Raw genomic sequence first — 26,490 nt, forward strand, 5'->3', positions numbered from 1 at the left:
GGCAGAGCTGTCGACTATTGTCAACATATTCCCCAATTTCCACTGAGATTATGGGGTGAATGAATGTGGCCAGACCCATCTTCTCTTTCTGTCATAGTGACATAATATTGTCCTGCATCAGATCATGTCCAAATCAGGTTCTCCAATCTCCAGTAGCCTCTTCAGTTTTTTGAAGAGTTTTTGAGTGGTGCAACCACTCCCTTACGGAGCTATGTGTGTGGCTGGCTGGGTCTGAGCACTATGTGTGTGGCTTGCTGGCTGGCTGGGTCTGAGCACTATGTGTGTGGCTGGCTGGCTGGCTGGGTCTGAGCACTATGTGTGTGGCTGGCTGGCTGGCTGGCTGGGTCTGAGCATAGATAGATAGATAGATAGATAGATATTATAGCAGTGACTGACTAATAGGGGATTCACACTGAGACGGACTGAATCCGTTTCATTGGAACCGTTTCCGAATACGGTTGCCTGGTCCCCGATGGCCATGATTCACATTGCCCGAGATTCAACAGCGCACCCGGGTACACTTGCATAACACACTTTAATCCTCCTGATGACGGTGTGCTTGATGGCTGGCGCGCACAGACACTGATCATCAACTGTGCGACATTGTCTCAAATAAATCCAGACACACTGAATTGCATTGCCTCTTTGGCTTTTTGCCGTTATACTACTTCACTGTCAGCCTGCCTGCTATTCACTGTGTCAGTCAGTTCTGTGCTCCAGTGTATTAGTTTGCTATGGATTCTACTTTAGCATTATTATTATTTTGTTTTACTTTGGAAACTGTGCCAAGCAAAGCCCAAGAGCCACGTGTAGTCCGCAGAATAAGATCAGCGCGGTGCTGCGCGTATAAGCAGATTCAACAGGAGAAGGGCGGCGTTGAGAAATGCGCTGGTGTTACGCATCGTGCAGCGGCTGTGTTTTTTTTTGTTGACGCTTGGCTCGTCGACTAGAGATTATGTCACGTTCTTAAAAAAAAAACAGTCCACATCCTTCTTTAGGTACGCATGCATTCACATTGGAACGATCCGTATCTGAATACACTTCAACGGTCCAGAGACCCTCCCCCCATGCGGTCCCGGGGACGGTTGGGCGATCCGCTCCCGGGAACGGTACGCATCATTCACACTACCACAACATCTGCCAAGTGGTCCCGAGTGCGCACCCGGGACCATAGTGTGAATCCCCTATGAGACATCGAGCGTGCGTCCGCAACTGGTTGTGGCCCCCATCAAGTGACCTTTTGACCAATGCGGCCCTCGCCCCAAGTTGAGTTCGACACCCCTGCGTCTAGGCCCATGAGGGGCCATTTCTCTCCACTGTATCCCCACTGAGGAGTCCATCTTCCCCATAGACCAGACAAGTGGCCATTTGGTTCTACTGACTGAGTGTGTTTGCTGCAAAGACACTCAGCGTTGTGAGCTTTTATAGATTGCCTATTTTCACAATGTTTGTCCCGGCCCACAGTTTGGGAAACACTACCCTTATAGGGGACTTATTTTTATTATTATTGCCAGACACATTTACAAAAAAAAGGGCAGACATTTCTCTGTAAATCTATTCCATGATTTGTGTAATATTCCCATGCAGTCTATCATTTGGCAGCCATGCTTTTACAAATGTCACATGACCACAGTACCACCCAGTAATAATGAATATATTCCTTATTGTTATGGTATAAAAATAAATATCCTGAAAGCTTCAACAGAATGTGAATTGTGTATAGGTGATGAATTCACCTATACAGCAGTATGGCATTATAGAAAAGAGAAATGTCCTATTACACTGTTATAACCTTATAAACAATTGCTTTAATATATCATTGTACTTTTATATAATTTATATATGCTAATTGGATTCCTAGATAACCAAGACATAGGGTTAGACACCAAAATTATTTTTCTAGGATGAATAATGGAGGAGTAATGGTATTTTAAGAACTGGCGGCGGCCATCTTGAAAATAACACCTTTCGGGTGGTCAAACTTTGGTAAACTTTTAGTATGTTATTAAGGACACCTAATACTACAAAAAAATGTTGAGAAACCTTTTGTTGCAATTTTTTTAGGGTCAAACCATATTTTTACCCGCCTAAGTAGGCAGTTGTGGAAAAAAGTACTCAAATGTTTTACTTAAGTAATGGTATCAATACTGCAATGCAGAAATACTCTGTTACACCTTGTAAAAAGTCCAGAATTCAAAGTGTACTTGAGTGAAAGTACAAAGGTATCGGCATCAAAATGTACTTAAATTACCAAAAGTAGAATTCCTTATGCAGAAATGTCCCATTTCAAGTTCAAGTTTTCAATCCTTTGAAAATAGCAGATCTACAAGCTCACAATGCATCGCAGCTTGTAGATCAGCTATTTTCAAATGGCCAAAACGTATGTAGGGCTGAAGTGGTAAATGTATGTTTTGTAATAATCAAAATCTATAAAGTCACTAGTAACTAAAAGTTTTCAAATAGGCTAATTGTAGTGGGGTAAAAGTACAATATTTGCCTCTGAAATGTAGTGGAGTAGAAGTATTGAACATTGGAAATACTAACTCCAGTAATGTAAAAGTACCTAAAGTATACTTGAGTAAATGTACTTAGTTACTTTACACCATACATGGGCAACTGACTAGTATTAGAATTGTATTGTATTTTTTATGTCCAATGTATTTGCATTTAACCTTTTGAGGCTGTCCACCTCATGAACAGCTCTCAGCGGGTAAATGGGGCTGGTCAAGGTCTCAGGTTCCAACTCCGATATTTTAGATTTTCCCTCCCGGACCCCCGTTGGGTTTAAGAGGTTAAGTTCATATGTTACTTTTCCGGATTACAATTAAAAAATAGCAAAAGTAGCCGATCTACAAGCTCAAAACGCATTTTGAGCTTGTAGATCGGCAATTTTTTGCTATGACAGTATATGCCATGTGGCCCTCTGGAGTGAGTCTGGAACTATAGTGGCCCTCTGGAGTGAGTCTGGAACTATAGTGGCCCTCTGGAGTGAGTCTGGAACTAGAGTGGCCCTCTGGAGTGAGTCTGGAACTAGAGTGGCCCTCTGGAGTGAGTCTGGAACTATAGTGGCCCTCTGGAGTGAGTCTGGAACTATAGTGGCCCTCTGGAGTGAGTCTGGAACTATAGTGGCCCTCTGGAGTGAGTCTGGAACTATAGTGGCCCTCTCCATCTTCAAAGTTGCCCACCCCTGCTTTCCACCACTGGCAGTAAGCGTGCTGGTAATCCCATGCACGTGTCTGGCGCTGATCCAAAATCGGACCCAACAAACATCTGGCCTCGATCAGGCTACTCTGCTGCTCTCTTTGTCGTGCAGTTCCGTTGTGTCTCCTCAGCCGTGAATGTTACTAAACCACCCGCAGCAACTTGGTTTGGTGGCAGACTTTCAGCCATGTCCGACATGGAAAGGTCCTTAACACAGTAATGGCCCGAGGCCCATTCTACAAATGTCTTCTACTGTAAATCGTAAGTTTGTGTTGTGTGTGTGCTTATAATCAGTGGTGCTCAAAACCATTTCATGTCAAGGACCCCCAAAATGATATGTATTTGGCCGCGGACCCCCCCATCTCAAAATCAGTTTACAAAGATTTGCACACATTTTTCAAAGTATAAAATATGGTTATAAAGTAGTTCTACCTTATATAAATGACACAGATGCTTTCCCGATCTCAATGGGTTAAGCAGTGTGGTTGCTCAAGGTGCCACTTTCATCCCTATTTAGCAGTGCCGATTGGTCAGCAGCCGCATTAACCACTAGGGAAGGTATGGCTTTAGCTTTGTGCTGATTGGTTGGCAGGATATGGCAGCTGTATGACGGCAGACCTTTATATCACTCCCCGCCTCGACCAGGGAGAATACAGTGTGTTTTAACCACTTCAACCATTGACCTGGTGCCCCTCAGGGCTCTGTGCTCGGTCAGCTCGTTTTTTCACCTCTACACTATTGTCCTCACTGAAAATAGCCATCCTACAAACTCCCCACGTGGACTGCCCACAAGTCAGACATCCCGTTAGTCTGACCTACGTGGTCGGTTAAGACTGAGGCATGGCCGGTTAAGACTGAGGTTAGTGTTAGTGACCTACGTGGCCGGTTAAGACTGAGGTTAGTGTTAGTGACCTACGTGGCCGGTTAAGACTGAGGTTAGTGTTAGTGACCTACGTGGCCGGTTAAGACTGAGGTTAGTGTTAGTGACCTACGTGGCCGGTTAAGACTGAGGTTAGTGTTAGTGACCTACGTGGCCGGTTATAAGACTGAGTTTAGGTTTAGCGACCTACATGGCCAGTTAAGAGTCAAGACTGAGGTTAGGGTTAGCGACCTACGTGGCCGGTTAAGGTTAGTTAGCAACCTACGTGGCCGGTTAAGACTGAGGATAGGGTTAGCAACCTACGTGGCCGGTTAAGGTTAGTTAGAAACCTACGTGGCTGAAGTACTGCTCCAGAAAATTACGCGGACCCATTACAAATCTGTTTACATTCTCCGTGTATGAAACAAGTTTTGCGATTGGTCGAAAAAATCTGACGGATGTTCCGGCCCGACACTTCCGGCTAGGGATGCTCCGATCAATCAGTGGCCGATCGATCGTGGCCGATCACCGATCGATCGGATCGGATCGGCCGTGCAAAATCCACCGATCCGCGAAACCGATCTCCAAAGCAAAAATCTGCGCCGTTTACATCCAAAAATAATGCGTCACTTTCTCGGTTCTGCACCGCTTAATGGAGAAGTGTAGCACTGGCAGCGCAACGAATCCCCCCCCCCCCCCACACACCCCAGGGAGGGAGGGGGGAGAGAGAGAGAAAAGAGAGAGAGCGAGAAAGAGCACGCACGTCTTCACCCCAGCGAGGGAGGGAGACGGAGAGAAAGGGAGAGAGCTCCTCAGGCTCAGCTCCAGTCCAGTCGTTTTTCTCATTGACCAGCAGCAAAGGGAGCTAACTATAATCCAAATTGTTAGACAAGTAGTGTGCCCTGGCCCCTGATACAACTTTCTTAGAAATGTGCATGTTGCCTGCAGTGGCAGTGAGTTTCTGTAGCAGCATTAGTTTTCGGGAGGGGGGGCAGTCGGTTTGGGGGGGTTCCCGACGGCTGCGCGTCGCTTCCTCCTCTGACAGAGGGGAGGCGAGTAAGCGACGCCGTCAGAAGCCCCCTTGCTCAGGAAGGCCCCCTCACTCAAACACACAACGTGTGTTTTTACGACAACATACAGCCTATGTACCAGGAATATAAACACAGGACCGTGGCGCAAAACTTCATATTTACCCTGCTTTGATTGATTGATTGAAATATTTATTAACAGTTTGTAGAATTGACAGTACATTTTAAGCACAAACTCAATACAAAGACTGTTAACTGTGAGTGGACGACCCAATTAAGCATTACACTTGTTTACAACAGGGTCCACATTGTTCAATTCATCAAAACATTTAGAGACATACAAATAGACACTTCTATGTAGTTAAAGAACAGAACAGGAATTCATCATATAGGAAGCAAAAAGGGAAAGGATGCATATACAGTGAGGGGAAAAAGGGGGGGGGGGGGCGGTGGGGGGGATTCAGATTCTACAGAGGCCAGTTTCGAATTGCAGCCATCCGTAGGTGCTCTTTGAGAGCGGTTTTGAAGGAGTCAAGGGATTCACATGTCTTAATGACTGTTGGTAGGGCGTTCCACATTTTGGTGGCATAGGAGCGAAAATAATTTAGTCCCTTGTTTGTGCCGAATCTGGGTTGTACATGGTTTGTTGTACTCCCACTGGTGTTGTGGGTGTGGACTTCGTTTACATTAAGGAAGTATTTAGACAGGTACATGGGTATCTTGGTGGTGTATCGAATACAAAGTCAAAGTGGGCAGGGGTGAGGTGGGTTCGGGGGGTGAGGCCAAGTAGGAGCCTGACCAGTTTGTTTTGGGAGGTCTGGAGCCTTGTTTTAAGGGCCTTTGAGGTGCTCTGGTACCAAGAGGTGGATGCATAGTCAAAGAAACCTTGTACGAGGGCTCCTGTTAAGTAACCTGACGCTGCCAGATGGGGCGGTATTGGGTAACCATGTTCCCCAACACAGCACTCATCTGGGATCTCTCAGGGAGTTGAGCTGACACAAATCCGTTCCGTACCGAACCAATCAGCGTGAGCTAAGGGCGGGATATGTGCGAAACCGGATGTGAAGCTATATAGACACGTCAATATGATTGGTTGTGTTTGCACGCCCACACGGTGATAGACAGACGGTCCCATCCAATCATCTACCAAGTATCTTGAAAAAAAGGAACAGCCCCGTCATCGAATTTGCTTCCGCGATCGCAGATCCCAATAAGCTGTGAAACAAATTTGTGTAGCAAGCTTCTTGGATCTGGCAGCGTCAGGTTACCTGTTAAGGTCTTCAAGGTGTTTTTGTTGACCAGTGAGGAGATCCTGTAAAGGAATCTTGTTCTTTGATTGACTTTTTTGATTACGTTGGTGGCCATTTTATCACCGGAAAGATTGGCCTCCAGGATGGAACCTAGGTAGGTAATTTCATCTTTTCGTGTGATAATATTGTCACCCACTCTAACCAAGAAGCCATCTGCCTTGCTGAGATTACTATTTGATCCGAAGAGAATGGATTCAGTTTTTCCCAGGTGTAAGGATAGTTTGTTATCAGCGAGCCAGGTGCAGATTCTACCGAGTTCAGAGCTGAGGGTCTTTTCAACCTGCAGTTTGTTTCTGTCCGAGACCAGCAGTGCTGAGTCATCTGCGAACAGGAACAAGTTGCAGTCACAAGCTGAAGTCATGTCGTTAACATATATTAGGAACAGTAAAGGCCCTAGTATGCTTCCTTGTGGGACACCACAGCTCACTGGGAGGGGGGGGGACAGTGTTCCGTTCACCTCCACCATCTGTTCTCTCCCCTCCAGGTAGGATTGCATCCAGCTCGTTGATGTGCTATCAAAACCAATAGCTTTAAGCTTGTTAACCAGTATGGAGTGGTTCACTGTGTCAAAAGCCTTTTGGAGGTCCAGCATGACCATGCCGCAGTATTTTCCAGCATCCACCTCGTGTTTGATGTGGTCGCTCAAATAGAGGAGGCATGTGTCAGTGGAGTGGGATGTTCTGAAACCAGATTGGAACTCGTACAGCAATTTATTAGTGGCAAGATACTTTTCAACCTGTTCATAGACAATTTTTTCCATCACTTTCGAGATGGAGCTTAGAATAGAAATAGGGCGGTAGTTGCCGGGTTCTAATTTACTCCCTTTTTTATACAAGGGGTTTACTTTGGCCAGTTTAAAATCTTGGGGGACCTGTCCCTGTTTGATGGAGAGGTTAACTATGTGGGTGATGACTGGAGCTATGGAAATGGCTGAGTCTCTGAGAAATTTGGAGGGAATATTGTCATGGCCAGTGGCCCAGTGGCCTTGCTCTAATGCAACAAAAGTGTGTTCTTACATCCTCCATTTCACGATTTCAGCACTCGTGAGTAAATTAATTTAATTGCTATTATGAAAGTTTTCAGTGACGTTGCACCCACAGGATCTGAATAGCTTTTTTCAGGAAGGTATGATATACGTGGTCCATCAATCAGCTGTTTGGCTGTTGAATACAGTAGGGCGTAGGCTATAAGAAAATGCATGAAACAGCATCGTTTCTTCCCGATCTCATCATTGCCATGCATGTTTCATACATTTTATTGTATACAATACAGTTTTGTATATACATATAAAAATACATTAATTGGGGAAAGGAGGAGGAGGAGGTGATCAAGCTGCAGCTCCACAAGACCACAACATATTTGGTAGGCTCAAGGCTGCATTTTTTTTTCTCTCGAGGGTGCATGGGATGATGGGAGCCCCTCCAGCAGGCTAGGGAGCCCCGCTCAGGTTAGCGGAAATTGACCGCGGGGCACGGGTTGCCAGGTTTTTTTATAAGTAAAAAAAAATATATATATATATATATTAATAAAAATATTAATAAAAATATTAAAAAAGATCGGGATCGGAATCGGAATCGGCCGATCTTAAAAAAAAAGATTGGTGATCGGGATCAGCCCCCAAAAACGTGATCGGAGCATCCCTACTTCCGGCTATGCACTCTCTGTCTTAGGTTGTGAGTCACCAGGCTTTTCTCTTTGCAGATGAGTAAGCATGGGACCGAGGCTACATTTCTCGGGGCTAATCTGTGCATCTATATGATTAATATTGGTATTAATATATTTGAAGTCACAATGCAAACTTATTTTCAATGGTACATTAACAGTTTGACTGTTTTTTACGATTAACCCGCATTTTAATCAACCCCCCTTCACTGCCGAGATTGTTGTATTACCTTTAGAGCATACGCTGAATTATTTGGGCTTTTAATCCGCGAAAATCCATCAAAAAAAGCTCCCGTGGTTTGTTATGATCTGTGTGTAGCATCCACCATCTTGGTGCACCCGGAAGACGCACACAAGATTGGTTTCAATGAGGCGTTGCAACCAATGCATTTCCATTGGCCTCAATTTCCCAGAAGCCCTAGCAGCCCACAGCATGTGACGATTTCCGGTTTTGTCATCACAGCGAAGGCATCCAGTCTCATACTCCGCGACGAAGACGGATTTTCTTTTGATTCATTACATTACGGCGGATTAAACACATAAAACAAAAGGCGGGTATGTCCGATACGGCAGCGACATTAACCTGGAGTAATCCATTCGCGGCACGGAAACTGTTAAAGGGACACTTCACCCTTTTTGCAAAAAAATATATGTTAATGACGTTTAGAAGCTTTAGATCACTTTCCTGGGGGTATTTATGTGTGTAATATGTGGTTTTAGTTATTTTAGATTGTAGCAGTGAGCCTGTTGTCTCTGATGTCATGGACACTGGTCTCACTACCTTCCTGGACTACAATTCCCATAATTCTTTGGTGCACTGCTCCTCCTTGTGGATAGGGGGAGAGCTGTCTTACTGAGACAACATGTAGTCCAGGAAGGAAGTGAGCCCAGTGTCCATGACATCAGAGACAACAGGCTCACTGCTACAATCTAAAATATCTAAAACCACATATTACACACATAAAGATCTCCAGGAAAGTGTTCTAAAGCTTCTAAACATCATTAACATATATGTTTTTGCAAAAAGGGTGAAGTGTCCCTTTAATAAACAAAAAAAATCTATCAAGTAGAATTCAGTTCATTGACTCAGTTCTACTCTTCATTCATGCCAACAATAGTGTCTGAGTAGGCATTTTGTTCATTTAGTTTGTGAATGCCTCTTTTTTTTTAGAATGAAGCTACTCATTCCCTGGATGCCGTTTCTCTCTCTCTCTCTCTCTCTCCATTCACACACACACACACACGCACTCGCGCACACACACTCGCACACGCACGCACGCACGCACGCACGCACGCACGCACACACACACACACACACACACACACACACACACACACACACACACACACACACACACACACACACACACACACACACATTGCAGCTGAGTGTGATATGATTACAGTACATGTTTTTAAAGCCATGCTCATAAATCATTCTAATCCTCAAAAACACACACACACACACACACACACACATCTGGTCCACAAGATTCTCTACAGCACCAAGATGATGAAAGTGTAATGCTTTATGATGTCGTCCACTCACAGTTAACAGGGTTTTTTTGTATTGAGTTGTACTTGAAATGTACTGTAATTCTGCAAACTGTTAATAAATAAATCAATCAAACACAGAGTGATAGAGTGAAATGAGTAAAATAGTGTCTATATTCTCTCTCTTTTCATTCACATCATATCATAGGTAGTCTCTCTCTCTTTTCTATCTATGGTTCTGCAGCCCAACTGAATAATACGCACGCACACAAACACACACACACACACACACACACACACACACACACACACACACACACACACATACACACACACACACACACACACACAAACACACACACACAAACACACACACACACACACACACACACACACACACACACATACATGCACGTATACTGTAGCCAACATGCACAAACACGAGCAATCAATCAGCAACTTGCCACGAGGGATTTGAACGAAGCAAGCTCCAAAGAGGCTTTACAGAAATCATCGTGTTATTGATGGAGCATACAGTTATGTTAATGTTTGTGTGTGTGTGTGTGTGTGTGTGTGTGTGTGTGTGTGTGTGTGTGAGAGAGAGAGAGAGACACAGACACTGGTAGACGCAGTAGTCTGTGGATTGCAGTGCTGTTTAAAGAGGTACAGATAGGCGTGTGTGTGCATCCGTAATTCCTGTGTTTCTCCCTCCGTTTCTATATGCATGGCGTGCACACAGATGTGCACACATTGGAAAACCTGAAGAGAACAAATGTCAGAGTTAAGCTACTTTAATTTATTTTTGTTACTACAAGTGTGCGTGTGCGTGTGTGTGTGTGTGTGTGTGTGTGTGTGTGTGTGTGTGAGAGAGAGATTCAAGCCTGAAAGTCGGAATTCAAACTATTGCTGTAAACCGATGCTGGCTCCCTATTGGTTGACCAACCTACAGTATGTGCATCATAATTATAAAAACTTTTTTTTTATGTCACAATCCCCTTAAAGCTAATTCATATTTGTCTTACAACCATGTAGGTCGACAATACACCATTTTGGTCAGCTAAGTATCAAATGTAAGCCTTAGAACCTGTCCTACGGTAAGGCTAATGAAAAGTGGACAATATAGTCATACTGTAGCATTTCCCACAGTCATGAGGTCACTGCGTGTGAGTGCGAGACAAAAGTGAAAGGCTGAAAAGTTTCCTGGAATTAATCCAGCTCGAGAGGAAAACCGTGGACTTTTAAAGTAACGTCTTCCACTTAAAAGGTCTTTAATCACACTGCGTCATTATTGTTTCCCGGAACAGAAAGGATTTCAGTGCCAATGCCTTCTCCTCAACACAACTGCAACGGACAGAAAAACACCACTCCCGGCCAGGTCTTTTACAACCAATCTATAGAGTAGGAAAGAGACCTGACAGGATACAGTATAGTGGGGACCAAATGACTAACTCAAAGTGCAGTGTAATGAACACCACACCTTCCTATACATCCTGTTTCAAGAACATGATTCACAAGACAAAGAAAAGATAAGATGAGATGAGACGAGACATGGGAACGCGACTCCCTGTTCCCATCGGTGCCGCCATGCCAATGTTCCCAAGTAGCCTCCGTCTACCGGCTTGCAATTGCCGGATGATTGAAAAGCGCCTGGACTACATTTTGCACCCACCACAACATGACGACCGTAAAGATGACTGAAGTGGCCACCTTAGTGACGACCTAGTCATGATTGGCTGCCTCCTAAGCCAATGGGAGTCTGAACGGCATAAAAACCCCATACTCTGAACGGCGCAACGCGGAGCGACTGTCAACAGAAGCTAATGTTATGAGCTAACTGGAGCTACAGGACAACCATAACGAAACACAGTGAGTGAACCAACAACAAAATGTCGGAAAAACGGGCACTACAAGAGCTTGTTGCGCCTGGCAGTTATGACTGAGTCATTCTTGTTTTTACAAAGCCTAACCTTATCCTAAACTTTTTTCAGATTATTGGGACATCGGAACATGACGAATAGGCAGCCCCCCCTTCCGATCGACCCCATCCATATAGAAACGTTCACACTAAAGAACAGACATGTACTACACAGTAAAACACTTTTGAGTGTACAAATGGACCCTCATTTGGTTCCATTTCCACACTCTTCGGAACACTAAATATGTTACTGTACATGAAAGGGAGGGAACCATGTGCACCGTGGGGGTTGCTAATTACAGTATTATGCAATATACAGTATATATACTGTATATTTTATGTAATTAGCAACCCCATGGTGCACATGGTTCCCTCCCTTTGATACACAGCAACAAATGTAGTGTTAAGAGTGTGGAAATGGAACCAAATGAGGGTCCATTTTGTACACTCAAAAGTGTTTTACTGTAGTGTACAGTATGTCTCCAAAGAGACTTCACTGAAGAACAGCGTTCATGAGAATACCTTCAGGGTTCATGTAGGACTTCCTCAAATTTAACCGAGGTTGCAATTTATACAACCCCTGAAGGTTCTTCTATACGATCGTATTCTTTCGTGTGTGTGTGGACTTGATTTGCATTTTTTTCCTTCTCACAGTACAACCTGGGCCCATTGAAAACTCCCTCGGACGATGCACAACCCCCGCCCCCCCCCCCCCATTGAGCACCCCTCCTGACATCACTGCAGGGATACTGGCACAAACCCATCTCTGAGAGGAGAGGAGAGGAGAGGAGAGGAGAGGAGAGGAGAGGAGAGGAGAGGAGAGGAGAGGAGAGGAGAGGAGAGGAGAGGAGAGGAGAGGAGAGGAGAGGAGAGGAGAGGAGAGGAGAGGAGAGGAGAGGAGAGGAGAGGAGAGGAGAGGTACAATTGGCCTGTAGTCACTGCTGTAAATGAAAGCTAATTTGGTTCCATTACCATCTAGCTGGTTTGGGTTGATGGCACAGACATGGTGTGTGCTGTGTGTGCGTGCGTGCATGCGGCCGTGTATGTATGTATGTATGTATGTGTGTTTGTGCGTTTGTGTGTGTTGGAGAGAGAGAGAGAGAGAGAGGGGGAGAGAGGGGTGTGCTCCATCTCTTAATCCTTTGTCCTATATTTACAGTGAAAGACATGAGTGTGTGTGGCAGAGAGATAGAGTATGGCTACTTCCAAAAAAAGAGAGGAAGAGATTGAAGGGGGGACTGAGAGGGAGGTGGAGAAGTAAGAGAGAGAGAGAGAGAGAGAGAGAGAGAGAGAGAGAGAGAGAGAGAGAGAGAGAACAGCTCAGGGATGCTCGTTGTGCTCAAGTACATTTCATTCAGTGATCTCACTCCACTGCCCCTGGTGTTTAAAAGCAGGTTCCATGTCAACATGCATGTGTTGTATAGCTGCAATACCACTGCTCCTACCCCCAAGCATGGGGGAGGGTTTTTTAATATAAACTCCAAAATGGACGAGCCCTGTGTTGTACAGTGTATATCATTATAAACGCACGCACATACACACGCACATGCACACACGCACACACTCAAAACAGCTGATTTCAATGTATGTGAGGGTGCGTTTCCTTAACACTGTGAGGTGGCTCTTTGCTGCGGTGGTGAAAAAGGCTCTTGTGGGTCAGTGCCTCCCCCTGAGGGGTCACTTACACTTAAAATGTCACATTTGTCATCAATAAATAAAAGGTCCCACTGCATGCCTCTGGCTGGGATATGTGAAAATACGCTTGTGCGTGTGTACGCACGCGTGTGTGTGTGCGCACGCACACGTGTGTGTATGTGTGCGACTGCGGCCAACACTCAATAACCTACTAAAATATCTGAGATTATTTTCAGCACACGCTCAGACACTTGTTTGTAAACACCTAACAGGACGATAGAGAGAGATAGAGAGATAGAGAGAGAGAGAGAGAGAGAGGTCAGTGAGTCCCATTTGGTTAGGAAAGTAAGACAACAGCTGCAGATTCCATAGTAGGACATGAACTGGTAACACACATAGTTCATGGAAGCTGCTTATGGACAATCCTAGACCACCAGTTACCCAGATAAAGGTGCTACATGTAGCAATGAATTAAGTATAAGAAAAACCTGCGAACATTTCACTTAAACACAAATAAATACATAAAACTAAACACAAATACGCCACCCGCTTCAACTGTTATCAGTCAGTATGTTCTTATCCAGACCATTCAATGCAGCCAGTACGGACCATTTACACATTTTTGGTTTAGAAAGGCTAAAAGCAGATTGAGAAGATATTCATACAGTACAGAAATGTTCAATACAAAAAACAAAATTGTTAATCGTCCAGTGAAATGTCAACCATACGGGTCCTCAGTTCCACGTTGTTCGATCCAGTGGCTCAATGTGATGTGAATATATATATATACAGTATATTTTACTATACTAGAACGTTGGGCACTGGCCCACTTAGAACGATGCAAGTTGGAAATGCACGCCCCACCCAGGTATTATGTCCGTGTCCCTTTTATGTAGTTCTTTGTCAGGCATGCCCAAATATGGAGTCAATGCAGATGTCAGAACATCATTGTGATGTCAGAACAGGCCAGCTCCACATATGGAGATCTAGGGGTGATCAGGTCCAGAGCCCGGGCAGAGGCTTTTGTGCTGGTTCTGGACAACGATGTATCCGATGGACTTGACACCGCCGGGCGTGTGTCGAATTTGAAGTCGGTGGGGCGAACGGTTCTCGAGTACGTATACACATACATAGCCTACACACAGAGACTTGCATTTATAGATAAGATAGATAGATAGATGTATCCACTATGTAACTGTAATGCTCGCCTATACTGGATGATTTTAATTAAACTTGCTGGTGCCATTAATATACAGGTTCCAAGGGGAGAGATGGAGACAGGTATATGACACTAGGATAGCAAGAAAGAGACTATGGGCTCCATTTTCGTCACCGCTAAACCCCTTATCCCTAAACTTCTTTGCCTTTTTTTTACTATTTTGAAAAACATTTTTGAATAATTCGACTAGCCAATCTACATTGACACATTGTGAGCTTGTAGACTGGCCATTTTAACTATTTGCAAAATAGTAAAAAAAAAAGAGGCAAAGTCGTTTAGGGATAAGGGGTTTAGCGGTGACGAAAATGTGTGTGAGAGAGCGAGAGAGACAGGTCTGTCAAAGAGAAAAGAAAATGTGAGTGTCCTCGGGCAACGTGATGACGTAATGGAGTCATGTAACATACTGCATGTTAAAGCCCTTACGAGTTAAGAAGAGTTAAGAATGAGTACATTAACAGTGACTCAGTGAGGATGTTACTCATTTGCGAGGTAAATGTCCATGCATGCAACTAGATTTTCAGTGCTTTAGTGTTTAGTTCACTCTAAGCCCTGTACATGCAGAGGTATCTATTTAAAAAAAAATGTTTTAAACTAGTGTTTAAACTGGCCTTCATTTTGGTGAGGACCTGAACCCCTTAACCACTCCTTTACCACATAGAAATACTTTGTAAAGCGGACCCTTACTTGGTGTGCTCTGCCCCCAAATCTCTTGACGATCTACGGGCTCACAATGCGTCAGAAGCAGATCTACCTAGTTATTTCTGGTGAATGAAGATATTTAGTTTTGGCCTTTTTCTGCCTTTTTTGGATAGTGTAGGACGGTGTAGGGTGACAGGAAATGGGGAGAGATGGGGGGGGGTAACACGTGGCAAAGGTCGTCGGGATCGGGAGTCGAATCTAGCAGCCTAGGTGCCCAGACCGCTACACTAGCCGCCCGGGAACCTTATAGCTTTTAACCACTTTAACCATTATTTTAAATCGTGCAAATGTGTCGCAAATCGGTTAAAGGACCCATGAGATCCCGGGCCACATTGTGAGAACAGAGAACCAGTGCTGTATAACAATGGTTCTCAACCTTTTCAGGCAATGACCCCCGAAAATAATCATATTTTAACTGGGGAGTGGGAGGAGTCTGGGGACCCCCCACCCAAAGGTGCCCCATTTGGTTCCAAAATGGCGATTTTCGCCGAAAAGCTACACGTTTGCATGTCTGAATAATGGTCGTTTCTTTTCTTTGGAGGTATTAAAAAGATCTTAAACGTCCTTAAATTGTAACTTCACTATCATTTGGGGACACCCCCCCCCCCATAATCATGTGGGGGTCCCGAGTCCCGACCCACAGGTTGAGAACCGGTGCTGTATATTAAGACAACATTACAACCCCAGCTGCAGTAAAAACGTGTCCCAGAGCGTGCTGGCGCGACTGGTTGTTTCATACAGAACTATGGCTTTTAAGGATGACAAATGAGAAAAGATGGCAACTTCAATACCAACATTTGAAACAAAGGAAATCATTCTCGCAAGCAAAGCAGTTACACTTTCCATTAAAAACTGGATATCGGAATACACGCTTAGAAAGGAAATTCCAATTACCGCCTACATGCCGTTTCAGCACTCGGGGCCCAATAGCTGTATCGCTCCGATGTCGAGTTTCAGCCGCTGTTTCAGCAGTCGACTCGAGAGGCGACAGCAAAACAGGCATTTCTAAATTAAAGTTGGGGTTTGTGCAGTAGTTCATATAGTTATTTCAACACTTCATCTCCTCGAACAGTGCTTGGATTTCAGCGTCACTTCTCGGAGTGAGTGCTCCACCACACAAACATAGAAGAGCCCTGGGCCCAATTTGTGTCAGTCTGTAATGTGTATGCCCTTACCCACATCCATATTATATCTTACATTGTAGACATTCTATCCTAAATTGACTACGTTGGGGCAGACAACATGCACTGACACAAACAGAAAAATGGTAAATGGTGCATTTATATAGCGCCTTTATCCAAGGCACTTTACATAGATTGTGCATTACATTCACCCATTCACACATACATTCATACACGGATTGCGGCCAAGGTACCAACCAGCACATCAGGAGCAATTTGGGGTTCAGTGTCTTGCCCAAGGACACTTCGACATGTAGACAGGAGGAGCCGGGATTCGAACCGCCGACCCATGAATCATTGGACGACCTTCTCATACCTCCTGAGCCACAGTCACCCGCTGCCTATACCAACGCAGATGTGAGCAGGTGACGGGGCCAGTGTGTCACATGCCTAGAGTTCAGAATCCTGCCAATACCAAATGACATCATCTGTACTCATTCTAAATAATGACTTCTATTATTATATTATGAACAATGGCTTCCATGTCAGCATGCTAACTTCCCAGCAAGAGAAAAGCTGCCGTTTCTAATGACATGGAATCCCCTGCGATGATGTCATTGGTAGGCAGATTTCTGAGCTATCCAGTACACCGCAGCCCACCAATGAGACACAGAGGCAGTAGATGCTGTCGTCTTATAATTAACCCAATTAGATCTGAGGCCAATTTCTTTTTAAAGGCTTCTAAATCCTAACAGTTTTCTGAAAAACCTATGTTTCTATGTCAGTGGTGTTCAACATTTTTCATGTCAAGGACCCCCATAATTATCTGTATTTGGCTGCGGACCACCCTCTGAAAATATGTTGTTCCAGGGACCTCCCCCAGAAGCAAAGATTTGAGTTAAAAACGTTCTGAAAGAACATTTCCACGATTTTCCAACAAATAGCAGATCTACAAGCTCGTAGCGCGGCACTCGGTGCCACGCTATGAGATTGTAGATCTGTAATTTTTCAATGGCTAAAGTATACCATAAATATGCTTAAAACTACAAAAAGGGTTCCCGACCTGAATGTGTTAAGATTAGTGAGGACCAATGATATGATGATAAGGTTGAAAATGTGTGATGTGACAGGATAATCATAATATCCAAAAAACCCAGATGATACCTATAAGAGTCTCATATTACAATATCGATAAAATGTCAATGTATTACCCAGACCTATAGCACCTCCATTCCACTGTAGTCCCTCAAGCTTCTGCTCACTCATGGCAAATGAGAATATGTCTGTGTGTGTGTGTGTGTGTGTGTGTGTGTGCGTGCGTGCACACTGCACACGCACATACACGGTTGTCATTAGTATGCACTAACAGGCCAAAGAGCATGGCTAGTCATGCAGTGCAACTAAATAAGCGTTATTTTCAATACTATAGCCAAATTGGCCAAAAAATCAGTGACTGCACAAGTTATTGGGAACGTCTGCTCATTATCTTTATCGATTTCACCTTCTGTATTGATTTCACCTTTTTTTTTAAGTCACTTGGGCCAGTGAAGGGGAGCTGCAGACCGGAGAGAAGGAGAGAGAGAGGTTAAAGAGATATATTGCCGGTGTTAGGCAGAAATCTTGTATCTCCATTTTTTTCTCACATTTTTATGTTTTTCTTTTCTCTTCTGTGAATGAATGAGCTAATTCGTCGTACTAGAGTGCCACACAAAAGTGATATACATGTCGCGGATCTACAAGCTCACAACGCAACGCGTGCATAGAGCTTGTAGAGCTTGAGAATCTGCTATTTCTGCTCATTTGGAGTGGTTTAAAGGACTTATTTTATTTACTCTCAATTACACACCGCATGAAGCCTGGAGATTTCAAGGTCATCAAGTGGCTTAGGAATGCGACAACAAAACTATCTTGGCGAATTCAAGGCTTCATGGGGTGTGAATTCAAGGCTTCATGGGGTGTGAATTCAAGGCTTCATGGGGTGTGAATTCAAGGCTTCATGTGTATTTGTCATATCGGGTCATATCGGACGGTATCAGCGAATATGCCAGTTTAACCACCGACACAGGGGTCAGGGGTTGACACTATGGTAGGTAAAAATAATGTTGGGGCATGTGGAGTTTGCTTTCGAGTTGCCAAAACTGCAAGTGCACATATGTATGAGTGAGGAGTCTGCTATGAACACAACACGAGATCACAACACTGGTATTGGGATGCAGTGTCGGCTAACACAGAAATTGTGGCGTCAGGATTGGATCGGGAACGAAAAACGTGTATGGGGACATCCCTACTTGTGGACATAGGAGGTTGCCATGTGACAGCGGTGCTGTGCAGGCAGAGATGAGACAAACAGCTCCTTTATGGGGAAGACATCATGGCTGACTGTACCATACCATAGTATTAATACACTGTCAACTGACAAACACACACTCCCACTGCATACTGTAGATATATCTGATATCCTCTGTGTGTGTGTGTGTGTGTGTGTGTGTGTGTGTGTGTGTGTGTGTGTGGTATACGTATTGGAGATGGAAGTCATTATCTACACTCAATTAGTTTGTTAATACATTGTGTGTGTGTGTGTGTGTGTGTGTGTGTGTGTGTGTGTGTGTGTGTGTGCTGTACATAAAGGTGTGCATACCATACATGTGCACATAATGGTCCTGCACATGTACAGTACGTGTGTGTGTATGCGCGCGCACATGTGTGTGTGTATGCGCGTGCATCCGTGAGCACGTGCGTGTATGTGTGCGTGTGTGTGTGTGTGAGGCCAGCAGAGATCACACAGAGGTTAAACGTTTCATTTCTAACATGTCATCAAATACAGACTGTAGATCACTCTTCTATCCCTCCCTTCTTCATCCATCCATCTCTCTCTCTGTTTCACCTTATCACTATCTCTCTTCATCGCTTCCTAGTTCCTACCTATCCCTGGCTCCGCCTCCTCCCCTCACCTTTCTCTCTCCTTCCCTCTCCTTCTCCCTCTCTCTCCTTCCCTAGCTCTCTCTCTCCCTCTCTCTCTCTCTCTCTCTCTCTCCCCCTCTCTCTTCTACTGCATTGGCCAGCAGAGGGAGAGAGCTCTGTCGCAGCCTTTTATCCCAAAAAGCAAAGAGGCGGGGGAGGGGAACCTACAGAGCAATTATACCTCCAGAGAGGGAGGGGGATGGAGGGAGACAGAGAGAGAGAGAGAGAGAGAGAGAGAGAGAGAGAGAGAGAGAGAGAGAGAGGGATGGAGGGAGAGAGAGAGAGACAGAGACTGCGATAGTGGAGATGACTGCAGGAAAATATGCAAGCTTGTGAAATTAAAATGAGAGGGAAACAGAGCGAGTGAGTGGGCAAGTAAGAGAGGGAGCGAGAAAGAGAGAGAGGCTGAGAGAGAGAGAGAGAGAGAGAGACAGAGAGAGAGAGAGAGAGAGGGGGGGGGGGGGGGTGAGAAAGAGAGAGAGGGGGGTATTTCTCTATGCATACAGCATGATGAACCCAAATAACCCACATGCATAGAGCTGCTGGAAAGGAGGTCAGAAATGACTTCCATAGCCTCTCAGAGGATTTCACTGTGTGTGTGTGTGTGTGTGTGTGTGTGTGTGTGTGTGTGTGTGTGTGTGTCTCTCTCCTTGAGGGTTTGGGAATTGCCATAAGACGCTGTGTAAAAAGGAAAAGAGAGAGAGACAGAGAGAGAGAGGGGGGTGTTCTCTTACAAAGGTTCTCCGTTTATCGGAGACTGGGACATGCTGGCTAATCGATAAATGGACACACACGCACACGCACACACAGACACAGACACACAGACACACACACACACACACACACACACACACTTCCCAGCCTGCATGGGTGAGAGCAGCACACCAAAGAAATAGGGATAAAAAGAAACCAGGGATGATGCCGGAACGGGAACACTACACCACACCACACTGTGTGTTCTCCCATCGGCGTATCTTTACCACCACGCATTTCCTTTCTGTTCTTTTTTAAACGCCGAGCACCAAGCAAACTCCCAACCCCCTCCTCAGATCTCATCCTCTCATTTTCATTACTCCCGGTCCCCCCCTCCCCTCTCCTCTACTCCCCTCCCCTCCCCTCTCTCCTCTGGTGTTTCGCTGCAGCAGCACAGCGGATGAGAGCTAAGTCAGCTGCTATCAGTGCTGCAGTGCTACGCTATAGCACAACCAACCATAGAGCAGGTTGGGGAGGGTGGGAGGAGAGGAGAGGAGAGGAGAGGAGAGGAGAGGAGAGGAGAGGAGAGGAGAGGAGAGGAGAGGAGAGGAGAGGAGAGTGGAAGGAAAGGAGATGAGATAGAAGAGAGGGAAGGAGAGGGAAGGAGGAGAGTAGGGGTGGAGGGGAGGGATGGATGGAGGGACCTGAAAAGCGATAATAAGCATGCCAGCACTCAGCCCGTGGTAATAAAGCAGCAGAGATGACGGCTGTGTGTGTGTGTGTGTGTGTGTGTGCGTGCTAGTGGGGGTTACACCGGCATAGCCAGTGGAGTGCGTGGCGGAGTTTATGAATTTAACAGTCTGCTCGTTCGTTCACCGAGTGGTGATTTATACTTGGCCACGCGACCGTGTCTCGCGCCGAAAAGCCGATGTGCAAGCTCGTAGATCGGCTATTTTCGGCACGCAACATCGCCCGTTTGACGGAATACATAAATTAGGGTACAGAAAGACCGAGAGAGACACATACTGTAGGAGAGGAAGAAAGAGAGAGACAGAGAGGGAGAGATATGTGTTAAATTCTGTTTTAATTCTGTTCTATATTGTACCATAATCCAGTGTAAAAAGTTTTTACATATACACAGCTGTTTGACTGCAGACCCCCATTTAAAAAAACTATGTGTGTGTGTGTGTGTTTCAGGGCCTGAGATTTCAAGATTTTTCCAAAAAGATGACTCTGAATGATCTACAGACCCATAGCGTGGCACGAAATGGCGTGCTGTGAGCTATTAACAATGTGGTTACAAGTAGTTACTCCCCAAGGACCCCTGGGGGTCCCCGGACCCAGAACCTCTGCAGTAGAGCACAGTACAATATACAAATGTGTGTTTGTTAAGAGTAATGACTGCAGTACATGTGGTACAATGCATTCTGGGTACTTTCAAAGACTACTCTAGATAAGAGAAGAGATACTGTATACTGTATAGATAGATACTGTATAGAGTGTACAGACGGTACTCTAGATAAGAGATAGCTATATCACAGTCAAATCCATAATTCAACAGTGGAAGTGCAAACCTGGACCGCATCAACACTGGATTTTATTGAGTAGGCCTATGTGACACAGACAGAAATAGACACACGCACGCACACAATCAAGTTTCTTGAAAAGCAGTGCCACATCTGTATGCATTATACTGTATACACTATATATATATATATAGGCCTACTGTACACACACACACACAGTATACGCAGTATTCGTCGCTGTCGTAAGGAAACCACCTAACTCAATTATTTTGCTATGCTAGTATTGGACATCCTTTACGTCTGTGTGTTGGTTAAAAGAATATTCAACCAATGAAATGTACATAAAAAGACAGACAAAACCTCTTAACTCCATTGGACCCTCAAACTGTCTGCTGAAGCAGCTAACTCCACCACCTCTCCCCCTTTCATCATCATCATCATCATACTATAATTCTAACAATGTCTGAGTGTCTGTGTGTGTGTGTGTGTCTGTGTGTCACTGTGACTGCCGTAGCTCCTTACTGCCTGCACCAATCACCAAACACACCAACCACTTCTCACACAGGCATTGACCATATGAATATGGAGGGCGTAACGAAGCCCTTTTTTCGATTTGACACATTAATGATTATTAATGAATTTATTAGTCAATTACAAACGCATCCGGGCGCAGTACCCCCCACGGCCACAAGGGGGGGGGGGGAAATATCTCACAACGGGTAAGGGCTAGTGCAAGTAATTGACAATATTATAAAGTAACAGCAGGCACTTTGATGAGGCAGTATTGCATCGTTAGGTTTTCTTCATTTCCTGATTTTTTTATTTTTTGATTTAGGTGGTTTCTCCCCGACAGCAGAGATATCTATGTCTTTTTATTTTAGATGTCACGGTGTTTAATTTTAGATCCCATGCCTGGGCCTGGGGCCTGCAGCTTGTCTTTGGACATGGATGTTGGCAGGGACAAAGAGCTATGCCCTCGTTGTTCTCTGTTGAAGCAATCAGCTAAAACCAAGCATGCTGTCCTCTGCCTACACCCATGGATCGTGCCGCGCCGTCAAACTCCCCCCTCGCACCCCCCCCACATACACAACACACCCCCACACCCCATACCCCCCCCCCCCCCCCCCCCGCGCCTAGACGCATCTTCATGTCGTCCCATTTGGCACTGAAAACTATTGACTGCAACACTTTCAAAGTCACCTCAGCTGTCACACTGTCCATGCGTACACGCTCAATCTCTCTGTTTATTGTTCTGCCTACCGTTCTACCGCGCTGCCTTCTGCTGCCCGCTCGTTTGGTTTCCTTTCCTCCCTAGTCAGGATTTAGAGGTTCGTGACTGCGTTAGAAGGGAGAAGGCTGTGGGAAGTGGGAACGTGCGCGTGTGTTCTGTGGACACATAAAACTTTGTCCTGTGCTTAACAACCATTTAAACCCTGTACACTTTAGTTGACTGGGGTCTCCCCAGGGCTGTGTAATTGGTCGGGGTAGAGTGGCTGGATGGTAACCGCTAGGCTGCCAGCTCGAACCCGGGCTCCCCCAGAGTTAGTGTCGAAGTGTCCTTGAGCAAGATACTGAACCCCTATTTGAACCTGATGTGCTGGTTGGTGCCTTGCATGGTTTCCACCGCCATCGGTGTATGAATGTGTGTGTGAATGAGTGAATGTAATGCACAATCTATGTAAAGCGCCTTGGATAAAGGCGCTATATAAATGCACCATTTACCATTTAACAGGTTATAATTTGTGAAGCAACCCTCTCATCATGACTTTAAACCAGTGGTTGTCAACCCTTTTCATATCAAGGCCCATTATTTATTGTGCATTTGAGCCATGGACCACCATTGAGGTTTAGCCTCTCAGAACCCAAACTAAAGAATATGTACACATCTCCATGGCGTTGATACCATAGGAGAGATAACAGGAAAATTATCAAAATAACAATTCTTCTACATTCTAATTGTGTAGACTTATTGTAAATTAACCTAAGTAATGCAGGTGTTTAACAATAATTTATCTCGAGAGTGTAAAATTAAACCATTTGGTTTCATTTTACACTCTCAAGAGTTAAAGATCTATAAGGGTCCATTTGGTTACCAACTCTCCATCATTTAGCTGGGGACCACTTGGAACCCCCTCAAGGACCACTGGTGGTCACCGGACCACTGGTTGAGAACCACTGCTAAACCAACAACTAACAAAAACCAGAAGAGATGTCTGAATAACTCCTTGTGCACTCGGCTCCAGCGTGCAGTAAAAACAAGTAGGACTTCCACAGTGGCTACTGGTGTGTAGTCTCGACACAGAGCCATGCTTAAGAGTGTCTGACCTACATAGCTTTAAAAGGATAATATAGGCCTCTATTCACAGCTTTGTCCGTATAGGTAAATACCGACCACCTTAATTCAAATGCCACAAAACTAGGGTTGCAACTGTTAATCAATTTAACTGATTATTAAAAAACAATGATATTAATGCAATAATTGATTCTAAAAGAATAGCTGATTTAAAAACTCACAGCTTGTAGATTATCTATTTTTTGTATTTACCTTTTTTTATTGGACTTTGGGGAAATCTTTGACAATTTGAAATGTTTCACCTATAAGTAGTCTTGGGAATCAGTGGTTCCTGCCATGCAGCCTAAATGTCAGGAGCCTATCTCCTGTTTCCTTCTCGTGAGGCAGCTATATGCACAAGTACACCCCTACACATGACGCTAGTATGACACAGGGAATTACCCCATCCCTTGATGCTGAGCGCCAATGAAGGCTGGCATTGGGCACCGTTTCTATATTCTTTGGTTTGGCTCTGCTAGGCATTGAACCCCAACCTCCTAGTCTCAGGGCGGAGTGGCGGACACTCCTAACCGGAAGGCCACTGAACTGATAATGACATGCCCGGAATAAGGATGCCAGGTTGTAAGTGGTTAAAATACGGTGAGTTTTAGTCAATGGACTAAGCGTGAGAGAGCAGCGGTATGGTCCTCTAATCCTAATCCAAATGCTTCCCCTTGGGGGACAGTGGGACAGTCAGCATGGGACTTCTCTGTTGACTGCCTCAGTGCCTCTACGCTATGATACACTAACTCCAGAGAATGAAGCTACACTGACCACTAGTGGCATCCTACTGTAGTTAACCACTTTAATCCTGACATGGCATATGTTTTTGGGCATGTCATTATAGGTGAACACAAAACAATTAAGATTTTAAAAATATATATACTTAAAGTATACAAAAAGTATACTTGAGCTCTAGGTCTATAATTTTCCCACCCTTTTCCCCTCTACACCATATCTCTTCGTCCCATCAACACACATAGGGTTCATGTGGTTAATGGAAATGTCTTTCTCTTTCCCAATATCTTGATCTCTTATCACCTGGCTATCTCTACTCTGAGTAGAATGATAATAAACCCACCAGGCAAAGAAACAATTTCACATATTTCAATATAAATACAGTATATCACGTGTTGTGTACTGCACCCCCTTTTTGAATAACGGTATTTTTTGTTGTTGTGAGGAACTGCATGTAGCTGCGCATGTGCATGCATGTTCTTTTGTTTTTTTAATTTATATTTTTTGTCCCACGATTTTGTAACCCATTTTTCACCCCTGTGTCAATCATCCTGTGATGTGATCCTGGGCTCTACACACCCTCCGCCAACCTAGGGAGAGCAACGGAATTAACTCATGCTTCCTTCATGCTTGAGTGTCCAAGTTGCTCCTTTACACCTGACGGGGGAGTTTTCCTGGTTGGACGTAGCGCGTGGAAGGAGCACGTTATTCCAACCAGTTCCTTTCCCCTCCGCCAGCCTCCCCCCGGCTGGCCAGGGGGAGGCAGTTTAGAGACCAGGATTACTGCATGTTTTTGTGAGGGTACCTACCCTAGGGGACACGGGGAGAACATGCAAACTCCACACAGAAAGGCCCTTTCGCCAACCCCGCCTTCGGGTATGGGCACTGATGACGCGGAGGAGGAAACACGCCGCCAGCACCCACAGCGCCCCGAGCGGGAATCGAACCCAGGACCTTCTAGCTGTGAGGCGACAGCACTACCAACTGTGCCACCGTGCCCCTTGTGCATGCATGTTAATGTGCGTGTGTGCATTCGCGTCTCCGTTGCAGACGTCAATAAAGCATCTCTCTGCTGCGCATACCAGCGTCGACAAAGAAATACACCTTAACACACAATAATCCAGGTCAGAGCTTGCCTCCGGCCCCATGGACAGATATGGATTTTTAAAGACAATTAACTACATCAAAAAAGGGGGGCAGTGAAAGAAGGCAGATAAACGTGAAATAGGAGGAAAGATTTAGAGAGTAAGAAAGAGTTAATGACGATGGGAGCTTGAGAAATGGAAAGACAGATGGAAGATGGAATAGTTTGGGAAGAGATCTATGAAAAAGAAACAAAAAAACAATAGCGGAAATAGCTGATGTACTGTAGATATATTATTTCTGCTATTTTTGGAAAAAGATTAGGACGATTATGCAAAATAATTTAAATTATGTAAAGTAATTGTGATTAGGCGATTGTGTGGTGATTATACAGGCGTGACATCGACCAATGTGGATCATCAGTGCGATATTCTATACATAACATGCAACAGTGAAGAGCAGTGACATCACTGCACAAGGTGCTGTGATCTGTTCCCTCCCCGAAAACAACATCCACCACAAGAAATGACGTCAAATCCCAACTTTCTACCGTCATGGTTTGCGATATGCAAGATTATGTAAATTAATTGCATGACATGTTTGTATAATAAATTAAGCTCTCATCTAGAATGACTTTGCATTGGAAGTGTCTTTGCTAAGGACATTTTGAGAAGGCAAACAACTTCAACTAAACTTTTCTTTTGTAAACTTTTCAAATGTATTGTATTGTGTATCTTTTCAAATGTAGTGTATCGTGTGTGCGTAGTTACAGGTGCAGGTGTGATTCTAAGAAGTCAGCTTGTTGTGTAAGTCACATGAGTGCTATTCAGCCAGCTGATGCATGCACTGTTGTTGTCATGCAGAAACCACATCTCACTACTTCAGTGGGAGAAGGACAAAGGAGACAACCTTTTAAGAGCTCTGGCGGTATCCGCGCTGTGTACTCCGCAGTATGACACACACACACACACACAGCAAACAAGATCCTAATATTTCACTTTGAGATCATAATGT

The 26,490-nt window shown here is 44.7% G+C and overlaps 1 protein-coding gene across 5 annotated transcripts in view; it reads right to left on the reverse strand.

The window, feature by feature from the left end:
• The window catches only part of LOC310869925 (voltage-gated potassium channel KCNC1-like), a gene marked incomplete at its 3' end in the record, with an annotated part of 85,617 nt that overhangs the window by 58,032 nt on the left and 1,095 nt on the right, over nucleotides 1-26,490 (reverse strand). The gene's annotated exons all lie outside the window — the stretch shown is intronic.

Source organism: Protomyctophum parallelum (genome assembly GCF_964188405.1).
Source record: "Protomyctophum parallelum genome assembly, chromosome: 13".
NCBI classification, from domain to species: Eukaryota; Metazoa; Chordata; class Actinopteri; order Myctophiformes; family Myctophidae; genus Protomyctophum; species Protomyctophum parallelum.